General features: G+C 36.8%; 1 long non-coding RNA gene across 1 annotated transcript in view; it reads left to right on the top strand.

Moving 5' to 3' along the window:
* Positions 1–23,896, top strand: part of LOC108351205 (uncharacterized) — a 110,364-nt gene that overhangs the window by 58,571 nt on the left and 27,897 nt on the right. The window contains exons 4-6 of the long non-coding RNA XR_015622274.1: positions 1,651–1,679; positions 4,192–4,245; positions 21,980–22,154. This is a non-coding gene — a long non-coding RNA (uncharacterized LOC108351205). The remainder of the gene's footprint in view (positions 1–1,650; positions 1,680–4,191; positions 4,246–21,979; positions 22,155–23,896) is intronic.

The raw sequence follows: 23,896 nt of genomic DNA, 5'->3' as shown, positions 1-23,896 counted from the left end.
CCTATTATAACTTCATGCTTTTGGTGACTAGGGAAGACTATCATATTTAGGGAGCTGTCTTCATTTTGACCCCTGGAACTGTGAATTTCAGAATAGTTCATTATAATGCTTCCTGGTAGTCAGTTTTATTTTTCTTTCTTTAGAATAAAATTCTTCAAAAATTGTGCTTTGAGCTAAATAGAAATTTGGAAGACTCAAAGAGGGGCTGGAGAGATGGCCCAGAAGTTAAGAGCAATTGCTGCTCTCTCAAAGGATTGGAGCTCACTTTCCACTGCCTACATCAGACAGACCATAACAGCCTCAACACAGATCCAGAAGGTCTGAGACCCTCATCATCTTATAGCCTTGATGGACACTAATACATACATGTATATAACAAGCATACATACATACATACATACATACATACATACATACACACACATACATGAAAATACAATAAATATTTTAAAAGAGTCAATGAAAGTCTCCTGTACAATCAAAAGCCATTCTCAGCATGGTTTTCTTCTTTTACATCTTAAGCTTCTTAAATTATGCCTTCTTTATTTTATAAATTTTAATACATTTTTTTCATTGTGGAGGTATCATGAGCTTCTTTATGGAAACTTTTCCTGCTCAGTTCTCAATGCTATGAGAAGATATGGGAATCATTAATGGGATTTTAAACTTATAAGGTGTAGACTTTAATCATTGAATGGATGAGATACAAATTTGAAGCTGGGAAAGTTGTTCTTTAACTGTTGTTTCCCCATCTCTACTGGGTCTTTGTGAAAAACTCAAATTTTAATATGTTCTCTCATTTGAAGCAGAAGCTAGTATCAGTCCTTCAGGGTGCTGTTAACACTCATTTTAAGGACCTTTATCAATACCTAAATCAGGCCATCTGCTTGGCATTCGCAAGGCAGATTAGAAGAGGAAAATGAAACATTTGAATTAGCTTTATGTATCCTTGCATTCTAAATGATAATGCAAATTAAATTATAAGTGTTGGCAGTACTTGTAGCCATTCAGGCTGGTTCATTAAATTACTTGTGGGCAATTTGAGAACTCTGAATATTGTAATATATAAATATGATTAGCTTAACTTAAATAACCCCATTAATGGAACAAAATCAGCATTAGGAGGACACATTCAAGGTAAGGACTCTTTTCTATCTTAGACTTCTAATAGTATATGGGTTTAAAAATCCATGTTATTTTTCCATACATTTATTTTTAGGTTCCCTGAAAAAAAGTAACTTTGTTACTTCTGTTTTGTGAATAGGAATCACAATGTTTGACATTGTTTGTACATTGACTCATGACCTTTGCCTTCTAGAGCATGAAAATCACACAGAATGAAATAAGGCAGCTTTGAGTGAAACAATGAAAAGAGAAAGGGCTAATTTTGTGGTCTTTGTTCAATCGGGGGAATTTGAATGAGCCTTAATTTTTCTCCACATATTTTTCTTTAGTGTAAATGAAAATAAGTTTTGTTCATAAGAGTCACAAGCCAGATTAGAAGGTGATAATGTAACATTTGAATTAGCTTGTAAGTTATGCTTATAAGATTAGCATCAAAAACTATACATATACATAATATATACATATGTATATAATATATATAAACACACATAAATATAGCATAATATGTACATATTTATATTTCAGGGAGATATTCTATCAAGAGTGAGAAAACAGTAAGTAGACCGCAATGAACTTTGTTCTACTTTTTCATCCATTCTTTCCTGCTTCTATCTGGTCTTCCTGAATCTGAAGAGCATTGAGTTTTAAATATGTTGTCTGATTAGAAGTAACAGCTCCTTTAAGCCCTCCAGAATACGATAATTCTCACTCTGGACCTTCCTTACAAGATAGATGAGCAAATTGTTGCTATCTTGGCTTGGTGAAAATATGGCTAGGGCTATTTTACCCTGCCTCTAGCTGTGTCTTCGAAGGGATTCATACAGAAAACTGACAGGTAGGACAGTAACTGAGACAGGCATAACTTGGATGTGACTATACCACCAGAAGCTGACAGGCCCACAGACATCATTTATTGGGAGAAACAGTAAAATTCACAACCAAATCAACCAAATGTAAACTTGAATTAATAGTTTTAAAAGAAATTACCCCAGGAGGGGAGTCAGAAGATAGAGTAGGAGAGGAAATAGAGTGAGGGGTAATAAAAGTAGAGACTTTATGAAAACCTAATTTGGAGTCCTATTACTGTAAAACCATCCGTGTATTGGTGGGTGGAGGTAGAGTGAGAAAGAGAGAGAGAGAGGGGGAGAGAGAGAGAGGCAGATAAACAGAGAGAGACAAAAACAGATAGAGGGACAGAGCAACAGAAAGAAAAGAATGAGAATATATTATTATCCTATAACAAACATTAATCCCGTTATTAGATACCACATAAGAGTAATCTTGGTACCTACAATGGGATGCTTCTTCTTGAGTTGTTTGCCAGTGAAGTTTCATAGATCTTAAACATTATAACCTCTTCTCAGTGCTATTGGTTAGGTTACCATTCGATCTTGAACGATAAGACCTTATCACTTAGTTGCCACAGGTTTGCATCATAAAACATGGAGCTATCAAGCTAGCATATGCCTGGAGGCTTCATCTCTAAGAATTAGCTGCTTTATGTCTTAAAGGTACTGTATACATCTCCAGTAGATAAATGTAGCCATCGGTCTTCCAGCTGCGAACTCTGAGAGCTTCAAAAATATCTACTCTGGCAATATATGACCATGTATTGTAATAAGACCACAAATGTCATGGGGGGAATCAACCACACTTTTATTGGATGCAAGTTCCATCCCAGAAGAGGAAACCCATACATGACATGATAATTGAGGCATGAACTGGTAGCTAAACATGTCATGGACTCTAGGAGAGAACATATTACTATTGTTTTACTAAATGGACATAGTAATAAATTGATTCCTAAGTCACATATAATCATGCCATAGATCAATGTAGCCTCAGCTCTCACAGAGTACACTTTAATTTGAAGTAGATGCCAATTATGACAAAGACCCATAACTGGTTGAGGCACAATGAATAATGCTCAGGGATCAATGGGATGTTCATTTGTGTGTGTAGGTGCCTGTAATATTCAGAGGAAGTAGATTGTCTCAAGGAAACCAGTTCAAATTACAGCAGTGTTATTGCACACATGAAGGAACAATGGTTGGGACAACTTGAACAAATCTCTTCCTAGTTCAAGCTACATTGGATCAGAGCTTGGAGATGATTACATTAGAGCTATCAGCAATTAGTGACTGGGGAGAAAGAGGGAGTTATTTTTTCTATTGGTACCTAAACCATACTCCATGGCAAAGCTATACATTCAAGAATACATAGGAAGCAAACATCGGCTTGCTGGGAGTAAAGCAGAGGACACAAAGTTGGGTGGATAGGGTAGGACCTAGCAGAAGGTTAAAGAATGTATGGCCAAAACACCCATACAGTTTTCTCAAACAATTATTAAAACAGGGAAAATTCAATAAAAATAGAATTTTAAAGGAACTATCCTGTCTTTCCATAGTTCATCCTCCTAATGAACACAATTAATAATGACTTATTAATGAATAATAGAGAATGGTTAGCCAAAGTGGTATATGTATATCATACTCTTCTGTCCTAATGCTCAGGGATCAATGAAATGTGCATTTGTGTATGTAGGTGCCTATAATATCTTCATTAGTAAATAATTAGCAATAACAGCAGGATACATTCTAGGGGCAGGGATATACGATTCCATTCTGAAAGTTTCCTCATTTTTATTTATTTATTTTGCATGTTCTAAGTTTCTTTTTGTCTATCTACCTAGAATATGTGCTGAATAATCTAAGTGGGTATCTTTCCTCTACCTAATGGATACACAACTAAACTAAATTGTTCAAATTGTCACAACTACTTGGCAGATGGAATATTCATTTTTACCATAGTATATCAGTCATTGCATCAACAATATGTAGAACTTTTAAGTATACACATCATTCCAATTTTCAGATTTTAGTAAGATCACCAAATATCTAACAAATCATATTCTTTGAATTAAAAGTACTGTATTATATAATGTGTAATAATTATAGTAACCCAGGGTCTTTATTCAATTTTTCAATTTTCTACTCCCTATACTTTTATGCTTCCACTGGATTTTATAATCACCTTCTCAAGTTCTGTACATATTTTAATCTGCAGGTAACCAGACATCCTAAGCATTCTGTTCAGCAATAGGAACATATTTGAAAACAGGTAAATTTTATAAACTTTCCAATTAATTATTATTCTTTATCAAATGCCGTGGTAGACAATAGGTAAGTGAGATAAGAGAATCTTCCTGTTATTTAAAAGGTTAAGACTGGTAAGGACAGGAAAATATAGGTTACTGATTGCTTTTAAAGAATTTTCAGTGGCTACATGTGTTTTCTGTGTTTTCTATTATTCTATGCATTATGTGTGTCCAGGCTATCTTTATACTTAGAGACAGCTAAGCAAGTCTTCCTGCCCAATTAGTCTCTATCAAATTATAGTATGTGCTGAAGGTGCATATGTGATGTTTGCTGTTGAAAAAGTAGTCATGTCATTTGCTACATCCAATAGTTGGATTTGGAAAGAGCCCATCTTATTATAGGACTGTAAATAGAGTCAAAGTATCAAGGTAAAGGAAGTAGAATCAACCCATGCAAAAGGTAGTAGATGAAGGTGTTAGGAGCAATAGGTTCCATGGACAGAATACTATGGGCGGGGGAGAGAGGAGAAGAGAGAGAGAGAGAGAGAGAGAGAGAGAGAGAGAGAGAGAGAGTTAGAGTGAGAGAGAGAGTGAGAGTGAGTTTAGTTTTCTGGATTACTTGCTGATTGATATGCGTATTTTTATCCATTTTTTAATTGGATATTTTTTATTTACATTTCAAATGTTATCCCCTTTTCCAGTTTCCCATCCATAAACTCCCTTCCCTATACCCCTCCCACCCCTCCCCCTGCTTCTATGAGGATGTTACTCCTACCAACCAACCACCCCTTCCTGCCTCCCTCCCCTGACATTTCCATTGGCAAGACCAAGGGCCTCTCCTCCCATTGATACTCAACAAGGCCATTCTCTGCTACATCTGCAGATAGAGCCATGAGTCTGTCCATGTATATTGACATCACTATTATTCTATTCATTATCAAAAATATGTGAATATGATGAGTGATACCTTTTCTTCCTGAGCCTTATACACAGAGAATGAGAATAGTAATAGAACCTTTTCCGATATCTGTGATCACTGCATGATACATTCATGAAAAATTATAGCACAGCAATTTGATATGACTGAATGTGTGGGGAATGAAAGCTAGGGTTATTGCTATTATTGGCCATGGCAACATTTTTGAAGAAGATACATAATTGATTTGAATTCTAAGAAGGATACAGAAATAAGATTCTAAGTAGACACATCTTTGAAATACGTTCATAGACACTGAGTTCATCCCTGCCTTTAAAAACAATTTTAAATATGCATTATTTTTATGCATACTTCATAGACTGATGTAATAGGAACAAGGTTAAAAATGTTGAAAAATGTACTGTGTAGTAAGAAGTAGAAGTATAAATCAAACATAAAACATTCAGTCACACCCTTTTTCATATATAACTCTAAAGAGGAGTGCTGCTTCTTTGGCTGTACTTTTAACTACAACAAGCTATGATTTGTATGAACTGTGAAGTCAGGACACACGGAAAGCCAGAAGTCCAGCTTTCCTTTGCCTACAATCTAACGTGCTTTGATTTGTTCTGGTTGTACACCCTTTCTTCATTTTAACTGAGGAACCAGTGAAAGGAGCAGAACACCACTCATTTAAAGAGCTGTTATGAGTAGAGCTGGGGGAAAGAATCTCGTCTTTTCACTAGTAGAGCTAGAGAATTTTAATCCAGAAGTCAGCTGTAGACTGCTGTCAGGCTTCTAAATAGCCCTGTGAGAATACAGTCACTTCTTTCAATATGTGTTTAGGGATTCAAAATATCGGCAATTTCTATGAAAGGAAAACATGCTCTAAATTATTAATGGCCTGGTGCTTTTGTGAGAAAGAGCTTTCTCTCAGTACAGTCACAGAAAATGTAGTGAATTGAGAAGATGAGATGAGAAGAGTAGAATTTGACATTTGCATACATGATAATTGTAAATACTTTCCTTCCTTATCTTAAAACTTCAAAATAATATTCTGCAGCCATCAACAATATTTTGATATATCTGCTGATGGATTGGTAACAATCCCACTCCATTCATGCTCCACACATATAATGTGCTATTGCAGGAAACCATTTACTTTAGAAAAAATAACTACTTAGGACCTACTATGTATGTACTAATAACCCTTGACCCTGCATATGTTAGGCGAGATCCTCATTGCTTTTCTTTGGGGGCCTTGCTTTGGAGCTAGTTTCCTCTTTAGTCTATTTTATTATTATTTTTGTTACCTGAAATCACTCAGAGAATGCCTGGAGGAGTAATCAGTTTTGTAATGAGTTAGTCCTTTCTCCAACAAGGGAGCATAATTACTTGTTCACATGTCCAAATTTGTAAGTTGATTTCTAAACACAAATATTATTTCACAAAAAAATCTATCTGTATTGCATCTGTGTAATTAGAGAAGCATAAATATAGTCGGTGGTTTCTTGGTTCATTGCATTTTGAAGTAAAACCGCATCACTATTTTATTGTCACCCAATTCAACAGTAATGGAAAGTTTAAAAACAGTAATTACATACACTCATTTGAGGACACTTTTACTCGGCAAGCATACTCTTCCCTCAGGGTCCTTTCTGCATAGAGTTTATTTGGTGCATGTTAAAGGTGCTAATGTCAATAATAGCCTTTAAAGTGTTTCAACCTTTGAAACCAAGAAAATGAAGTTTGCTCACCTTTGAATCTTACATTGAGTTATGTGTGTGAAGTGCTAGAGGAGGTGGTAGTTATGTGGTAGTTATGAGTTGTTTTTGATCTGATAAAAGGATATAATTCTGAGACTTTGAACTTTTAAAATGTTGAAACCGCTAGTCACTATGGGGAATTGTAGTATTGATATAAATGCTCTTTTTTTTAAAAAAATCTTATTTGATGATCACGAACCTATGTGTACAAGGGGTGTTTGTTATGGTTAAATGCGATATGTGTTTGGATGTCAGGTTGACAATGAGTAGTGTTGTGTGTTGCTAATGTTGTCGATTTGACAGCATCTTAAATGACCTGTTACGTAGGCCCTTAGCCCACCTGAGAGGATTATTTTGGTTGAATTTATTGATGTAGGAAGATGCATCCTAGTAATGAGGACACTTCCCTGGACAGGAGATTCTGGATCAGATAAAATAGATAACACAAGGTAGAATGTAGGTGGTTCCAGAAGGCTCATACATTTGAATACTTATTCAGCAGGGAGTGAAACTGTTTCATAGGATTAGGAGGTATTGCCTTGCTGGAGGGAGTGTGCCATGAGTTCAGGGAGGGAGATTTGAGGTTCCAGGGTCCTCTTTCCCTTAGTCTGTGGATCAGAATATAGTTCCCAGCTACTCCTTCAGCACCACGTGTGCTGCTATGTTTCCCCCAATCAAATGCAATTTAAAATAAGAGTTGTATAGGTTATGATGCCTCTTCACAGCAGTATAATAGTGACTGAGACAGAGGCATCCATTCTTCTGTTTACTGACTACAGATGCAATGTAACTAGTTGTTTCAGTCTCTAGCTGTCTTGACTTTCCTATCACAATGGACTGTATCCTTGACTTTAAGAACCTTAAGTTTTTTTTGTCAGAAATTTTTATCACAACAACAGAAAAAGAATGTAAGATAATCATCCATGGTGTAGGACTGCTTACAACAGCCAAGACATGGAAACATTCTAAATATTCCTTGACTGATGAGTAAATAAGGAAATATGTTATATATCCCAATATATATGAACTTCTGAGAAAGAAAATAGGACAAATTTCTATCATTTACAACAAAATTGAAGACCAGTATATTACATTGAATAGGCCAAAAATAACAAGAGGCAACACTTGATCTTGGTCATCTGTGATTGTTGAAATAATTATGCTCACAGAACCCATATTAAAAGTCAGTCATCAGAAACTGAGGATTGTGTAGGGCAAGAAGAGATGAGAAACATTTGACCAATGAGAATGAAGCTATAGTTAGGCATGGGAGCAATACATTCTGGTAGGAGGAATTTTTAATATATTTACCATAAATTATTGATAAATTATCAAGATAACAGATATACTTGCTTTCATTAAAACATTACAGGGTATAGATTTATTAAACATCACATGGTACTGTGATTATTTACTTATGTGCAATACTTTTTTTTTTTTTTGTTCTTTTTTTCGGAGCTGGGGACCGAACCCAGGGCTTTGCGCTTCCTAGGTAAGCGCTCTACCACTGAGCTAAATCCCCAGCCCCTATACTTTTTAAAGGTATTTCATATGTGGGCATCATTGGAACCTAGTTCTCCCACTACAGCAAGACCTGATTATAACAATACACCGGAAAATCAGGAAGTTGACCCAAAGTCCTATCTCATAAAGATAATAATGTTCTTTAAGAAGGATATAAATAACTCATTGAAATTAATAGAGAAAAACACAGGTAAACAGGTAGAAGCCCTTAAAAAGGAAACAAATAAATCTCTTAAAGAAATATAGGAAAACACAATCAAAGAGGTGAAGGAATTTCATAAAGAGGCCCCAGACCCAAAAGTGGAAGTAGAAACAATAAAGAAAACACAAATGGAGGCATACTAAGAAATGGAAAATCTAGGAAAAAGATCAGGAATTACAGATGTAAGTATTGCCAACAGAATACAAAAGATAGTAGAGAGTATCTCAGGTGTAGAAGATACTGCAGAAGAGATTGATGCAGCAGTGAAAGAAAATTTAAAATATAAAAAACTTCTAGCTAAAACATCCAGGACATTCAGGACACAATAAAAAGGCCAAGTCTAAGAATAATTGGAATAGAGGAGAATGAAGATTCCCAGCTCAAAGGACCTGAAAACATCTTCGCAAAATCATAGAAGAAAAGTTTTCAAACCTAAAGAGAGAGATGGTTATAAAGGTAAAAGAAGCTTACAGAGAACCAAAAGAAAAAAAAGGACACTAAATGAAAATCCTCTTGTCACCTAATAGTAAAAACACTAAATGCACAGAAGAAAGAATATTAAAAGCTGCAAGGGAAAAGGGCCAAGTAGCATACAATGGCAGACCTACCAGAATTATGCCAGACTTCTTAACAGAGATTGTGAAAGCAAGAAGAGCCTGCTCAGAGGTCATGCAAACTCTAAGAGAACAAAAATGCCAGCCCAGGCTACCATACCCCCAAAACTCTCTATCAACATTGATGGAGAAATCAAAACATTCCAAGAGAAAATCAAACTCAAACAGTATCTGACTACCAATTCAGTCATACAGAGGATCCTAGAAGGAAAACTCCAATACAAGGAAGATACCTCTACCAAAGAAGACAAGATATTAAGCATCCCACAACAAAGCCAACAGGAGAAAATCACAAGCACATAAAGCTACCTACAAAAACAAATATAACAGGAACAATAGTCTTCTGTCTTTAATACCTCTCAATATTAATGGATTCAACTCACCTATAAAAAGACACAAGCTATCAGATTGAATAAGCAAACACAATCTAACATTTTGCTACATACAAGAAACACATCTCTATAACAAAGACAGACATTACCTCAGAGTAAAATGATGGAAAAGATCTTCCAAGCAAATGGTCCCAAGAAACAAGATCTCCATCTATATGCCATTCTAATATCCAATGAAATAGACTTGCAACCAAAAGTTATCAAGCATGATAAGCAAGGACACTTCATATTCATCAACGAGAAAAATCCACCAAGAGAAAGTCTCAATTCTGAACATCTATGCCCCAAATGTAAGGGCATCCACATTCATAAAAGAAACATCACTAAAGCTCAAAACAGATTGGACCCCACACAATAATAGTGGGAGACTTTAACACTCCACTCTCACTAATGGACAAGTCATTGGAACAAAAACTAAGCAGAGCACAGTGAAACAAATGGTACTTATGAACTAATTGGATTTAACAGATATCTACAGAACATTTCACACTAAAACAAAAGAGTAAACATTCTTTTCAGCACCTCATGATACCTTCTCCAAAATTAGCCATATAATTGGTCACAAAACAACCCTCAACTGATGCAAGAAGATTGAAATAATCCCATGCATCCTATCAGATGACCATGGCTTAAAGCCATGCAAAAGCAACAGAAAACCCACATACGTGTAGAAACTGAACAACTCTTTAATCAATGATAATTTGGTCAGGGATAAAATAAGGAAAGATATTAAAGAATTCCTGGAATTTAATGAAAATCATCATTAACTTGGAATGCACCATACCCAAACTTATGGGACACAATGAAAGCAGTGCTAAAAGGAAAATTCATAGCACTAAGTGCACTGGTAAAGAAGCTGGAAAGATCTTACACTAGCAACTTAACCGCACACTTGAGAGCTCTAAAGAAAAAAAAAAGAAAAAAGAAAAAAAAAAGAAAGAAAAGAAAGAAACTCACCCAAGAGGAGTAGAGGGCAGGAAAGAGTCAAACTCAGTACTGAAATCAACCAAATAGAAACAAAGAGAACAATACAAAGAATCAGCAAAACTGAAAGCTGGTTCTTTGAGACACTCAAAAAGAGATAAATCCCAAGCCAAGCTAACTAACTGCCCCAGAGGCAATATCCAAATTTAAAAAAAATCAAAAATGAAAAGGTAGACATAACAAAAGAAATGACAGAAATTCAAAAAATCATCAGATCCTCCTACAAAAGCCTATATTCAACAAAACTGGAAAATCTAGATGAAATGGATGGTTTTCTAGACAGATACCACATACCAAAGTTAAATCAAGAGCAGGCAAACTTTTAAACAGACCCATATAAGGAAATAGAAGAAGTCATTAAAAGCCTTCCAACCAAAAAAAAAAAAAAAAAAGCCCAGGGCCAGATGGAGTTAGTACAGAATTCTACCAGACCTTGAAAAAATACCTGACACCAGTATTTTTTAAAATACTCCGTAAGATAGAAACAAAAAGAACACTGCCTAATTCATTCTGTGAAGCCACAATTACCCTGATACCTAAACCACACAAGGATCCTATGAAAAAGAGAACTTCAGACCAATCTCGCTTATGAATATTGATGTAAAAATAAAGTTCTTGCAAACTAAATCTAAGAACACATCAAAACCGTCATTCACCATGATCAAGTAGGCTTCATCCAGGGATGCAAGGTTGGTTCAATATCTGAAAATCCATTAATATAATTAACCATATGAACAAATTCAAAGAAAAAAATCACATTATCATCTCCTTAGATGCAAAGAAAAACAAAAAAACAAAACAACAACAAAAAAAACCAAAAACCAAAAATACCCCCCCCAAAAAAAAACATTTGACAAAATACAACACTGCTTCATGTTAAAAGTATTGGAAAGATCAGGAATTTAAGGTCCATACCTAAACATAATAAAAGCAATTTACTGCATACCAACAGCCAATATCAGATTAAATGGAGAGATGCTTTAAGCAATCCCACTTAAATCAGGGACAAGACAAAGATACCCACTCTCCCCACATCTATTCAATATAGTACTCCAATTGCTAGTTAGAACAAGAGAGAGAGAAAGAGAGAGAGAGTGAGAGAGAGAGAGAGAGAGAGAGAGAGAGAGAGAGAGGGAGAGGGAGAGGGAGAAGGAGGGAGGGAAGGAGAGGGAGAGGGAGAGGGAGATTAAGGGAATACGAATTGGCAAAGAAGAATTGAAGGTATCATTACTTGCAGATGATATGATAGTATACATAAGCGACCCTAAAAATTCTATCAGAGAACTTCTCCAGATGATGAACAAGTTCAGCAAAGTGGCCAGATAACTATTAACTCAAATAAATCAGTAGCTTTCCTTTATACAAATGATAAACAGGCTAAAAAATAAAATAGGGAAACAACTCCCTTCAGAATAACCACAGATAATATTATGTATTTTGGGGTAACTCTAACCAAATAAGTAAAAGATCTCTATGATAAGAACTTCAAGTTTCTCAAGAAAAAGAATTGAAAAAGATCACAGAAAATGGAGATATTTTCCATGTTCATGGATTGGCAGAATTAACATAGAAAAATGGCCATCCTACCAAAGGCAATCTACAGGTTCAATGCAATCCCAATGAAAAATCCCAACACGACTCTTAAAAGACATGGAAAAAACAATTCTCAGGTCATGTGGAAAGGCAAAAAAAAAAAACCAAAAAACAAAAAACAAAAAAACAAAAAAAAAAAAACAAAAAATAAAACCAAAAAACAAAAGCAAAAAACAAACAAAAAACAAAAATAACAAAAAACAACCCCTCCCCCCCAAAAAAAAAACAGAATAGCAAAAACAATTCTTAACAATAAAGAACAGCTGGGGAAATCACCATGCCTGACCTCAAGCTCTACTATAGAGCAACAGTGATTAAAAACTATGTGATATTGCTACAGAGAGAGAGAAAGAGAGAAAGGGGGGGGGGGGAGGGAGAGGGAGAGGGAGATTAAGGGAATAGGTTGACCAATGGAATAGAATTGAAGACCCAGAAATAAAACCGCACACTTATGCACACTTGATTTTTGACAAAGAAGCCAAAAGTATACAATGAAAAAAGAAAGGCATCTTCAATAAAGAACGCTGTTCTGGCTGTCTGTATGTAGAAAAATCAAAATAGACCCATATTTGTCACCATGCACAAAGCTCAAGTCCAAGTGGATCGAGGACCTCAATATGAAAATCAGATACACTAAACCTATTAGAAGAGAAAGTGGGAAAGGACCTTGAACTCATTGACACAGGTGAAATTTCCTAAACAGAACTCCAATGGCTTATGCTCTAAGATCAATAATTGATAATTGGGACCTCATAAAACTGGAAAGCTTCTGTAAGGCAAAGAACAGTCAATATCACAAATCAGTACCTACAAATTGGGAAAAAATTGTCACTAACCCCACATCTGATAGAGGGCTAATATCCAAAATATGTAAAGAACCCAAGAAACTAACCACCAAAAACTCCATACACCCCAATCAAAAAATGGAGTATAGAAATAAACAGAGAATTCACAGCATAGGAATTTTTAATGGCTGAGAAGCACATAAAGAAATGTTCAAAGTTCTTAGTGATCAGAGAAATGCAAATTAAAAGGAACCTGAGATTCCACCTCACACCAGTTAGAATGGCTAAGATAAAAACCTCAGTTGACAGCACATGTTAGCGAGGATGTGGAGAAAGAAGAACACTTCTCCATTGCTGGTATGATTGCAGACTGGTAAACCACTCTGGAAATCAATTTGGATGTTTCTCAGATAATTGCAAATAGACCTACCTAAAGACCCGGAAATACCAATCTTGGGAATATACCCAAAAGATGCCCCAACATGCCACAGGGGCACATATTCCAGTATGTTCATAGTGGTCTTATTTGTGATAGCCAGAAGCTGGAAACAACCTAGATGTCCCACAACAGAAAAATGGATACAGAAAATGTGGTTCATTTACACAATGGAATACTACTCAGCTATTAAGAACAAGGACATCCTGAGTTTTGCAGGCAAAAAAAGATCTAGAAACTACCCTGAGTGAGGTAACTCAGACCCAAAAGGACATGCATAGTATGTTCTCATAGTAAGTAACATTAACCTAAACAAACAAGCAAATAAATAAATAGTACAGAATACCCACGATACAGTCCACAGAAATCAAAAATTCAACAAACTGAAGGGCCGAAGTGAGTATGCCTAAGTCACACATGGAAGGGAGAAGGAAGCAACCAAAACAGGGGATCGAGGGAGGGAGGGAGGGAGGGAGAGAAAAGAGATGGATGTTGGGGGAGGGGAACATGATCTGGTATAGGGTGAGGGAAAAGGACTAAAGACACAAGGACCAGCAGATGGAATGTAAACAGGCGACTTTGCAAGGAAGGAGGTTGTGAGGACCCTCTAGAATGTACCAAAGACCTGGGAAATGAGAGACCCTCCAGACTCAAAGGGAGGGACCCTAGGTGAGATGCCCGACAGTGGGGAGAGAAAACATATGGAGCTCACCTTCAGCAGAAAGACAGGGCATCAAGTGAGGGATGGGGTTGCTATCCCAAAGCCAAAGCTCTGATCCATACTTCTTCCTGTCTGAAAGAAATTCAGGGATGGAAATAGAGAAAAACCTGAGGAAAGAAGGTCCAGAGATAGGCCCAAAGTGGAACCCATCTCTAGGAGATTCCCTAAGACCTGACACCATTACTGAGGCTATGGGACATTCACGAAAAGGGACCTACCATTACTGATCTCCAAAAGACCCAACAAGCTGCTGAGTCAGATGCATATATGTCAGAACCAAAAAGCTTCTGACCCCTAATATTGGAGGAAGCTGAGGAGGAGGGCAGCCCTGTTGTAGGACTCCTGAGATCTCTCAGACACTGAATCATCAGCCAGGCAGCATACATCAGCTGAGATGAGGACTCCAACACATATACAGCAGAGGACTCTGGTCTGTGTTCATTAAGAGAAGATGCACATAACCCTCAAGAGACTGGAGGACCCAGGAAGTATAGAGGTATGGTGGGGTGTGTGGGTTGATGACATCCTTGTGGAGACTGGGGGTTGGGAGGGAGGATGTATGGAATGTGGAACCCTCAGGGTTGGACAAGGAGGGGAATAAAATCTGGAGTGTAAAAATAAATTAAGGGGTTGGGGATTTAGCTCAGTGGTAGAGCGCTTGCCTAGGAAGCGCAAGGCCCTGGGTACGGTTCCCAGCTCCGAAAAAAAAGAACCAAAAAAAAAAATAAATTAAAAAAAATAATTTCACAGACCAGCATCTGTCAAGCATCACCTTCATAAGCAGAAATTGAAGATCATCTCAGAAGATGGAAAGAACTTCCATGCTCATGGATTGGCAGGACTAATATAGTAAAAATGGTCATTTTGCCAAAAGAAATCTACAGATTCAATGCAATCCCCTTCAAAATTCCAACTCAATTCTTCAAGAATTAGAAAGAGCAATTTGAAAATTCATTTGGAAGAACAAAAAAAGAAAAAATTCAGGATAGTGAAAACTGTACTCAATAATAAAAGAACTTCTGGGGGAATCACCATTCATGACCTCAGGCAGTATTACAGAGCAACAGTGATAAAAGCTGTATGGTATTGGTACAAAGACAGGCAGGTAGATCAGTGGAATAGAATTGAAGACCCAGAGATGAACTCACACATATATGGTGACTTGATCCTTGAAAAAGAAGCTAAACCATTCAATGAAGAAAAAATAGCATTTTCAACAAATGGTGCTGATTCAAATGGAGATCAGCATATAGAAGAATATAAATAAATCCATTCTTATTGCCCTGTACAAAGCTTAAATCAAAGTTGATCAAGGACCTCCACATCAAACCAAATACAATCAAACTAATAGAAGAAAAAGTGGAGAAGAGTCTCAATCACATAGGCACTGGGAAAATTTTCCTGAACAAAACACCAAAGGCTTATGCTCTAAGATCAAGATGAGACAAATGGTACCTCATAAAACTGCCAAGTTTCTATAAGGCAAAGGACCCTGTCATTAGGACAAAATGGCAACCAACAGACTGGAAAAAATCTTTACCAATCCTACAACTGATAGAGGGTTAATATCCAGAATATACAAAGAACTCAAGAAGTTAGACTCCAGATAGCCACATAACCCTATGAAAAATGGGGTACAAAGCTAAACAAAGAATTCCCAGATGACAAATATCGAATGGCTAAGAAGTACCTAAAGAAATGTTCAACATCCTTAGTCATCAGGGAAATGCAAATCAAAATAACCCTGAGATTTCACCTCACACCAGTCAGAATGGCAAAGATAAAAAAAATCAGGTTAAAGCAGATGCTGGTGAGAATGTGGAGAAAGAGGAACTCTCCTCCACTGTTGGTGGGATTCCAAACTGTACAACCACCCAGAAAATCAGTCTGGAGTTTCCTCAGAAAATTGGACATTTCACTACCTGAGGACCCAGCTATTCCTCTCTTGGGCATATTCCCAAAATATGCTCCAACATACAACAAAAACACATGCTCCACTATATTCATAGCAGTCTTGTTTATAACAGTCAGAAGTTGGAAAGAACCCAGATGCCCTTCAACAGAGGAATGGATACAGAAAATGTGGTACATCTACACAATGGTGTACTACTCAGCTATCAAAAACAATGACTTCATGAAATTCATAGGCAAATGGATTCAACTAGAAAATATCATCCTGAGTGAGGTAGCCCAATCACAGAAAAACACACATGGTATGCACTCACTGATAAGTGGATATTAACCAAAAGCTTGAATTACCCAAGATACAATCCACAGACCACATGAATCTCAAGAAAAAGCATGACCAAAGTGCAGATCCTTCATTTCTTCTTAAAAGGGGAACAAAAATTTTCATAGGAGGGGATATGGAGGCACAGTTTGGAGCAGAGACTGAAGGAACTACCATTCAACCTGCCTCACATGTGGCCCATATATATACAGCCATCAAAACTAGGTACGGTTGATGAAGCTAAGAAGTGCATGCTGACAGGAACCAGATATAGATGTCTCCTGAGAGACACAGCCAGAGCATGTCAAATACAGAGACGAATTCTAGCAGAAAACCATTGAATTGGGAAGAGGACCCCCATTGAAGGAATTATGAAAGAGTCGAAGGGGCTTGCAACCCCATAAGAACAATGCCAACCAACCAGAACTCCCAGGGACAAAAACCACTATTCAAAGACTATATATACATGGACTGACCTATGGCTCCAGCTGTATATGTAACAGAGGATGGCCTTGTTGGACACCAATGGAAGGAGAAGCCATTGGTCCTGCTAAGGTTGTATCCCCAGGATAGGGGAATGTGGGGGTTGGTGGAGGGGAACTCTGTTATAGGAGAAGGGGAGGGGAATGGGATGGGGGCTTATGTCTGGGACACTTGGAAAGGGAATAACATTTGAAATGTAAATAAAAAATCCAATAAAAGGAAAAAGAAAAAAAGAAAAAAGTGTTGTTGACAATTAAAAATATATTATTGTTTAAAACTCTGATTTAGAAGTCATTCATTTATTTAAATCTCATTTTTATCCCTTCTGTACCTAATTTTTCACTATACTGCATTAATCTTAATAATGTCATTTTCCTCTGATAGCTATCAGTGTGCTCTTTCTCTAGCTCTCCACCTCTGTCTCTCCCTGTCTTTATGTCTGTCTCTCTTTCTCTGTCTCTGTCTTGCTGTCTTTGTTTGTCTGTCTGTATGCTCACTTTAGCTTCAACCTGCAATAGTAAAAATACTGTGGTTGTTACTTCTGAAAGTCTGTTTGGCTTTATCAAATATTTCTGTAAAATATTTAACACACATAATTAGTCAATATGATAGATAAGGTGAGATGTTTCATTTACAATTCCCTACCGTTACATTAATAATTTCATGTCATTCAAGTAAGTGGAATTGAGTGCAAAGTTCAATAGGATTACTGCAAACACTAAACAGCGATTTGTCATCTCAAGTTCACTACGATCACTGCAAACAGGGAGCAGTCATCTCATGCAATGTTTATGTACCTAGTCTTTTGGTTACCTTCATTCTGTGTTCTCACACACAATTGTCCACACAGCATGTGGTTGTTCTTCCTATAGTGGGGAAATTTTCATTCCTCCCTGTCACTTAGCAGTCTACACTTGTTTACCTTTCTTTGCACAAGTGAAAGCACTAATTTTGTTGTTTCTCACTCAAGCCCAATAAAATCCACATTTGTTGTAAACCCACTTTTAAACGAAGACGATGTTGATTTTGTACTTCAAGATAGTATGTATTCACTCCTTCTTTAAATGAGGAAAAAGAATACCCTTGGCTGGGAAGGGAGAGGCAAAGATTAAAACAGAGACTGAAGGAACGCCCATTCAGAGCCTGCCCCACAGGTGGCCCATACATATACAGCCACCCAATTGGACAAGATGGATGAAGCAAAGAAGTGCAGACCGACAGGAGCCGGATGTAGATCGCTCCTGAGAGACACAGCCAGAATACAGCAAATACAGAGGCGAATGCCAGCAGCAAACCACTGAGCTGAGAATAGGTCCCCCGTTGAAGGAATCAGAGAAAGAACTGGAAGAGCTTGAAGGGGCTCGAGACCCCAAAAGTACAACAATGTCAAGCAACCAGAGCTTCCAGGGACTAAGCCACTACCTAAAGACTATATATGGACTGACCCTGGACTCTGACCCCATAGGTAGCAATGAATATCCTAGTAAGAGCACCAGTGGAAGGGGAAGCCCTGGGTCCTGCTAAGACTGAACCCCCAGTGAACTAGACTATGGGGGGAGGGCGGCAATGGGGGGAGGGTTGGGAGGGTAACACCCATAAGGAAGGGGAGGGGGAGGGGGATTTTGCCCGGAAACCGGGAAAGGGAATAACACTTGAAATGTATATAAGAAATACTCAAGTTAATAAAAAAAAAATAAAGAAAAAGTTATCCATCATAAAAAAAAGATAGTATGTATTTCATAGAAATGTGTTTTCTTTGAGTGGTTATTAAATAATCTCATTTTGTGAGATTTTTTTTCAAAAGGCAAAGTCATTGATGAAATTGTGTATCATTTAATGCTCCTTGGTTCAATCATACTGAGAAGACATTTTGCAAATTCTGAGAATTGTATTTTATAGTTCCTTTCTCTCCAGAAGGATATGCACTATCCTACTTACCTACTATGGTCAAATGTTACCACTTACCATTTTGACAAACCAGACTCCGGTTTTATTGTTGGACTATTTTCTCTATTTTCTTGGAGACTGATACATCTTCCTAATATCTTACAAAGTTGAGGGTGTGTGATGTTAACCTAGCTGTAAGGGTCATGATGTATACTTCTATCATTCCCTTTAACTTCTGCACTGTAGTCATTGTTGTCCTCTTATGCCTCTACTCTAATTTCAGACTTCAGTCCAAATCATCCTTGAAACTGTAGGCCATTGTAAAGTTCAATTCAAAAACTGGAGACTTACATCTCTTTCAAGCATCCCTTCTCTGGACTGAAATGGCTGTGATTTTTTTGTAACCACTTATTATCTACCCCTATACTCGAATGGTAAAATGTCACCAATGGAAGGATTCCCACCACAAAGATCTGGGAACATGGCCTCCTTTCACACGATTCTCCACAGAGTGGGACACAGGCATGCAACTCCCTCTTATTCTTTGTACATTAGAGAAATTTCGGGATGCCTCCTTAGTTGACCAATCTTTCTTGGAAAGTTTTGATACTATTCTTTAAGTCGTCTTTTGCCATGTTCATGATGATGATCAGATGTATTTAATGTTCATGATGATCTTTGGCATGTTCTCAGTTGCTTGGTTAGATGAACTTTGGTTCACTAATGAGCCAAGTCTTTCATTTTGGTTTGGTAAGAAAATGTTTGACTTTCACACATAACAAGTCAATGCGGATGTTTTTAGTCAGCAGGAATGAGCCCAGTTCTTGATTCCCATCTCACATAGAAACACTTTCGCTCTTCTACATCTAGATAAAAAAAAAGAGATTCCTATGATTCAAAACCATAAGTTGTACATATTCATACTAAATGGAAAAAAATCTGTCCTTAAAGTGATGGTCAGAAAAATGTACATAGCAGAAATAATTATGTTGTACAGATTTGAGTTTCTGTAGTTTGGAAGTGTATGATAGGAATATAACAAGAAGAATACAACATTTCATGTTAAGTTCAAAAGTTAACCCAGCAATACTTAATCTGTATGGATGACAGGCAGAGGAACTGCAAATGATTAAAAAGTGGAGACATAGTTCAGAGGACTTGTTTTATCATAGAAGGGACAACAGGTAAATAACAGGATCTGTTAGAAGCAGTAAAGAAAATGGCCTAGAGAAACTCTGTTTAGATGGATTCACAATGAACTTTGACACCCTCTGGGATGAAAGTAACCTCTCTTGATTGCTTGACTCCTGGTCCTCATAGGGGTGATCATCTGTGGCATTATCAATATGACACTTTCTGAGGTTATATTGGAGAAATAAACAGTTTCCCTGATTACTCACACATGCAAATGTCAGCCTCCTGAACTCTCTTTCTTCAGCTCCCATTCAAATTCAAAATAAATCACCTGTTCTCTCCTGGGTCAAACTCTCATGTTTTGGAGATAACTAATGGTATTAAATTACTAAAATTATCAAATGGAGAAGCGAATGCTTTGCCGTAGTCACTGGGGAAGTGAACAATGCATCTCTGAACTAAGTGTACACTCGGCTATGTTTGTTTATTTTGCATCCTCTCAGTTTATCTTCTGCAGCCACACTGCTTAGAAGAGAATGTGTCTTCAACTGTTGACTCACAGCCTGAGTTTGTTCAAAGTATCCCTTTGTGATTAAATTGAAATGAACTTTGTATAAGCATATGATTTATATCATCTGTGGAAAATGTTTATATATTTTGTACAGTTATTACTCCATCTCTTGTGGAATAAAACCTCCATGAAGTCACTCCTATTTTTCTCCAGCTACATACATGAGTACACTGAAAATCTTCTGAACATGGAACTGAATGTTTTTATTCAGTATTCTTGTCTATCCCTTGTTTCAGCTCTTTAATTCATCATTGTTCCCTTTCCTAGAAGAACCACTCTAATTTCACTATGAAAAGCAATTCTTTTTTTTTCTTTCTTTTTAAATCTTTTTTCTTTTTCTTTTTTTTTTTTTCACAGCAGGGGACCGAACCCAGGGCCTAGCACTTGCTAGGCAAGAGCTCTACCACTGAGCTAAATCCCCAACCCGAAAAGCAATTCTTATCACAAAATCTCAATTAAAAATTTTCATTTAGGAAACTGGGCCTTGTGTACTGCTATGAACTAATAATACTTTTTTTTAAATTTGCATTTGATCTCAATCATATGTGTTAGAACATTCCGAATAATTGTAGGAACCTTTCTAAAAATAATACTGCATATTTTTAGACAAACTATCATTTTAAATATTTTCAATACTTGTTCAATATCTAGCAAGGAGCATGGAAATTCTTGCTAAGATCTAAGGTCTTGTGGTACAGTGGACACATGGTGGCCTCATTCAGTGAGTTGAAAGCATGGTTGATTACAGCTCTATGAACAAAACCTAAATGACAGCCACCATGATTGTGTGCTACATCATTGTTCCTGAGATCATTCTCAGTGAAAAGTCACAGTAGACACTAGGGAAACATAAATAGGTAAAATAATTCTTAAAGGTTTAACATTTTAAAATTTGTTTGAGCAAAAATGTTTGTTTGAAAACACACATAATTTTCAATATTATATATTTTCATGTAATGGTGCTACACAGAAGTGCTGGTGTGGATGGCTACCTCAGAATAATTTATGAAGTACAAAAGTTGTCAAGTAAATTTGTAGTGTTGAGTCCACCATTGGCTTGTTGTACAGCACACCAACTTGTCACTTCCTTCATCCCTCCATCCCTCTCATATAGATATCGAGGATGTAAAATATTAAATACTTTGTTTATGGACTTTTTTCATTTCTGATGTTAAAGTTGATGTTTTTGCAAACATGGGCCACTGCTGACACATGATTGACAGCAAGTTTAAGATGATGATGTTATAAAAACACATTTTAGGCTCAGTGAGGTTAAAATCTCCTTTAAGAGATGTACATATTTACTCTCCTAGACAGCCCTAGAAAGCTGTGATGTTTATAAAAGAACATTTTGACTTAGGTAAAATGGACTTCAGAAGATTTGACACATTATTTTGAGACAGTATTTATAGATATAGATAACTTGAATTTCTTGAATACTGACTTAGTTCATATATTAAAGTAGAAGAATTCAAAGGTTTTAAGAAAATAATCTCATCTTTGTATTTGTGTGTATCAGTGTGAAAATAAACGTGCTATTGCATCTACGTGAAGGTCAAGAGAACGACTTGGAGAAGTTGCTTGTACTTTCCTTCAACCCAGTGAGTCCTTGGGCTTGAACTCAAGTCATTAAGCTCAACTGCAACTGCCTTTACCCACTGAGCCCTCTTGCCAGCCCAATATTCTCATTTTAGGTAGGATGTACACACATTAAATATTGACTATGGAAGATATGAATTCTTAATGTGATTTTTGGCAAAATAAATGTTTCATGATTAAGAATAATGTGCAAATCATATATTTGCTTGCAAAGTTTGTTTAATATTTAATAGTACTGAAGAACATAATTCTTCAAAGTGGAAACAAAAGCCAGATTAGAATGTAAGGCATTTAAAATAAACTATAAAAATATTTATAATATATTGTAACAATTGTAGGTATTCTTTAGATTTAAGAAATAATATTAAATAACTTTTAAAAACCTTTCAGATACTTGTATTCAGCAACTATTAGTACTGCTTCAAAAGCAAAACAAAACAAGAAAACCCATTAATTAGAGTCTCATGCATTAAAAGCTTTATTATTCCAGACCATTTTCTAAGGGTATGTATATGTTTAACTGGTTATATATAATCCCACAAAAACAATATTTGATTTAGTTTCCTGATCATAAATATGAAGAGATATGGTAAAGTCAAGTCAACAGCACTGAAATAAGAATTCTTCAATTTCCAAATTATTGCTGAGGAGGTCAGGGGTGAAATCAGTACTACTAGGTAATGGTCAGAGCTAATGTGTATAAGACAGCATGCCTATCAGATAAATGGGCTCTTGGATTAGATAAAATTATTAAGAGTCATGACATAATACTTCTTTGTGCTGAGATTCAGGGCAGTTTTCTTAGTTAAGCAGAATCCTTGTTCTGTCAAAAATAGAGTACAGAAAACCAGAAAATGGCAGAGTCATCCTCTCAAAGAAGATTTGTTTAAGGCAATTTCTTATCCACTGTCATCCCTGGTAAGCATTTAGCATCTGGTAAAGAATTTACAGATCACTAGTGGAGAGATAAAAGCTTGCGAGCATGTGTTCCAAGGCTGGAAGGACTCAGTAGTTTGTTTTATCTATACCCCCTCCCTCCAAATGTGCTCAGTTGGATAATTTGGTGTTGGTTTCCTCCATGGGAAAAGAAGATCATGATAAAGAATATATGCTCCCTGGCCATGTGTGACAAGCCCCCACAGTTCCACGTTTCCCTGCCTTACCAACCAAAGTTAATCGCAAAGGGCTGCAAGATGTGAAGAAATATTGTAGAGTAGGAGGAGGAACAGAGAACAGACATAGTAATGTTTACTACAGTCATAGATTGGGATGTTAACTCATAACCCTTGGGAAGCATCACTTCTCTGTTGAGGATTGGTCTTATGCACTGTGTATTCAGATGCTGATTTCTATATGGCATGCCCAGACATCTGTCTACACTTCAGTTGATGATGTTCAAGCAAACCATCTTTGTCCAAATGTTAAGTAAAAATTGTTTTTTATCCTATCTGATTGGTCACTAAAGACCTGATTCATCCTATGACTGGGCAGAGAAGTTATAAAGACTTACATCCCTGATAGGGGTCCCGGATAGAAAGAAGTAAGAAAAATTACCATGAGTAGAAAGAGAAGAGGTGGTCATGAGGCAGAATGTCCAGTAGGAGCCTTGAGGATCACATTTCCAATGACTTGGCCATGAGGACATACATGGAGCAGAACAATGTCAGGGTAAGACTCAAACTGCAAGTAATATGGGGCGTGAGGCTGGGGAGTAAATAGCTTAGAGGGTTAGAAGACATGATTATCTGCCCAGACACCAGTGTTTAAGATTTGTTAATAAACTTCATAGTTCTTTGTGTCAATTATTTGGGAGCTAGAATGAGAACAGATAAGGCCT

The sequence above is a fragment of the Rattus norvegicus genome, chromosome 6, assembly GCF_021556685.1.
Source record: "Rattus norvegicus strain SHRSP/BbbUtx chromosome 6, alternate assembly SHRSP_T2T, whole genome shotgun sequence".
Classification (NCBI taxonomy): domain Eukaryota; kingdom Metazoa; phylum Chordata; class Mammalia; order Rodentia; family Muridae; genus Rattus; species Rattus norvegicus.
Note: the sequence above shows the minus strand (reverse complement) of the source record. Positions and strands in the feature narration are given on the sequence as shown.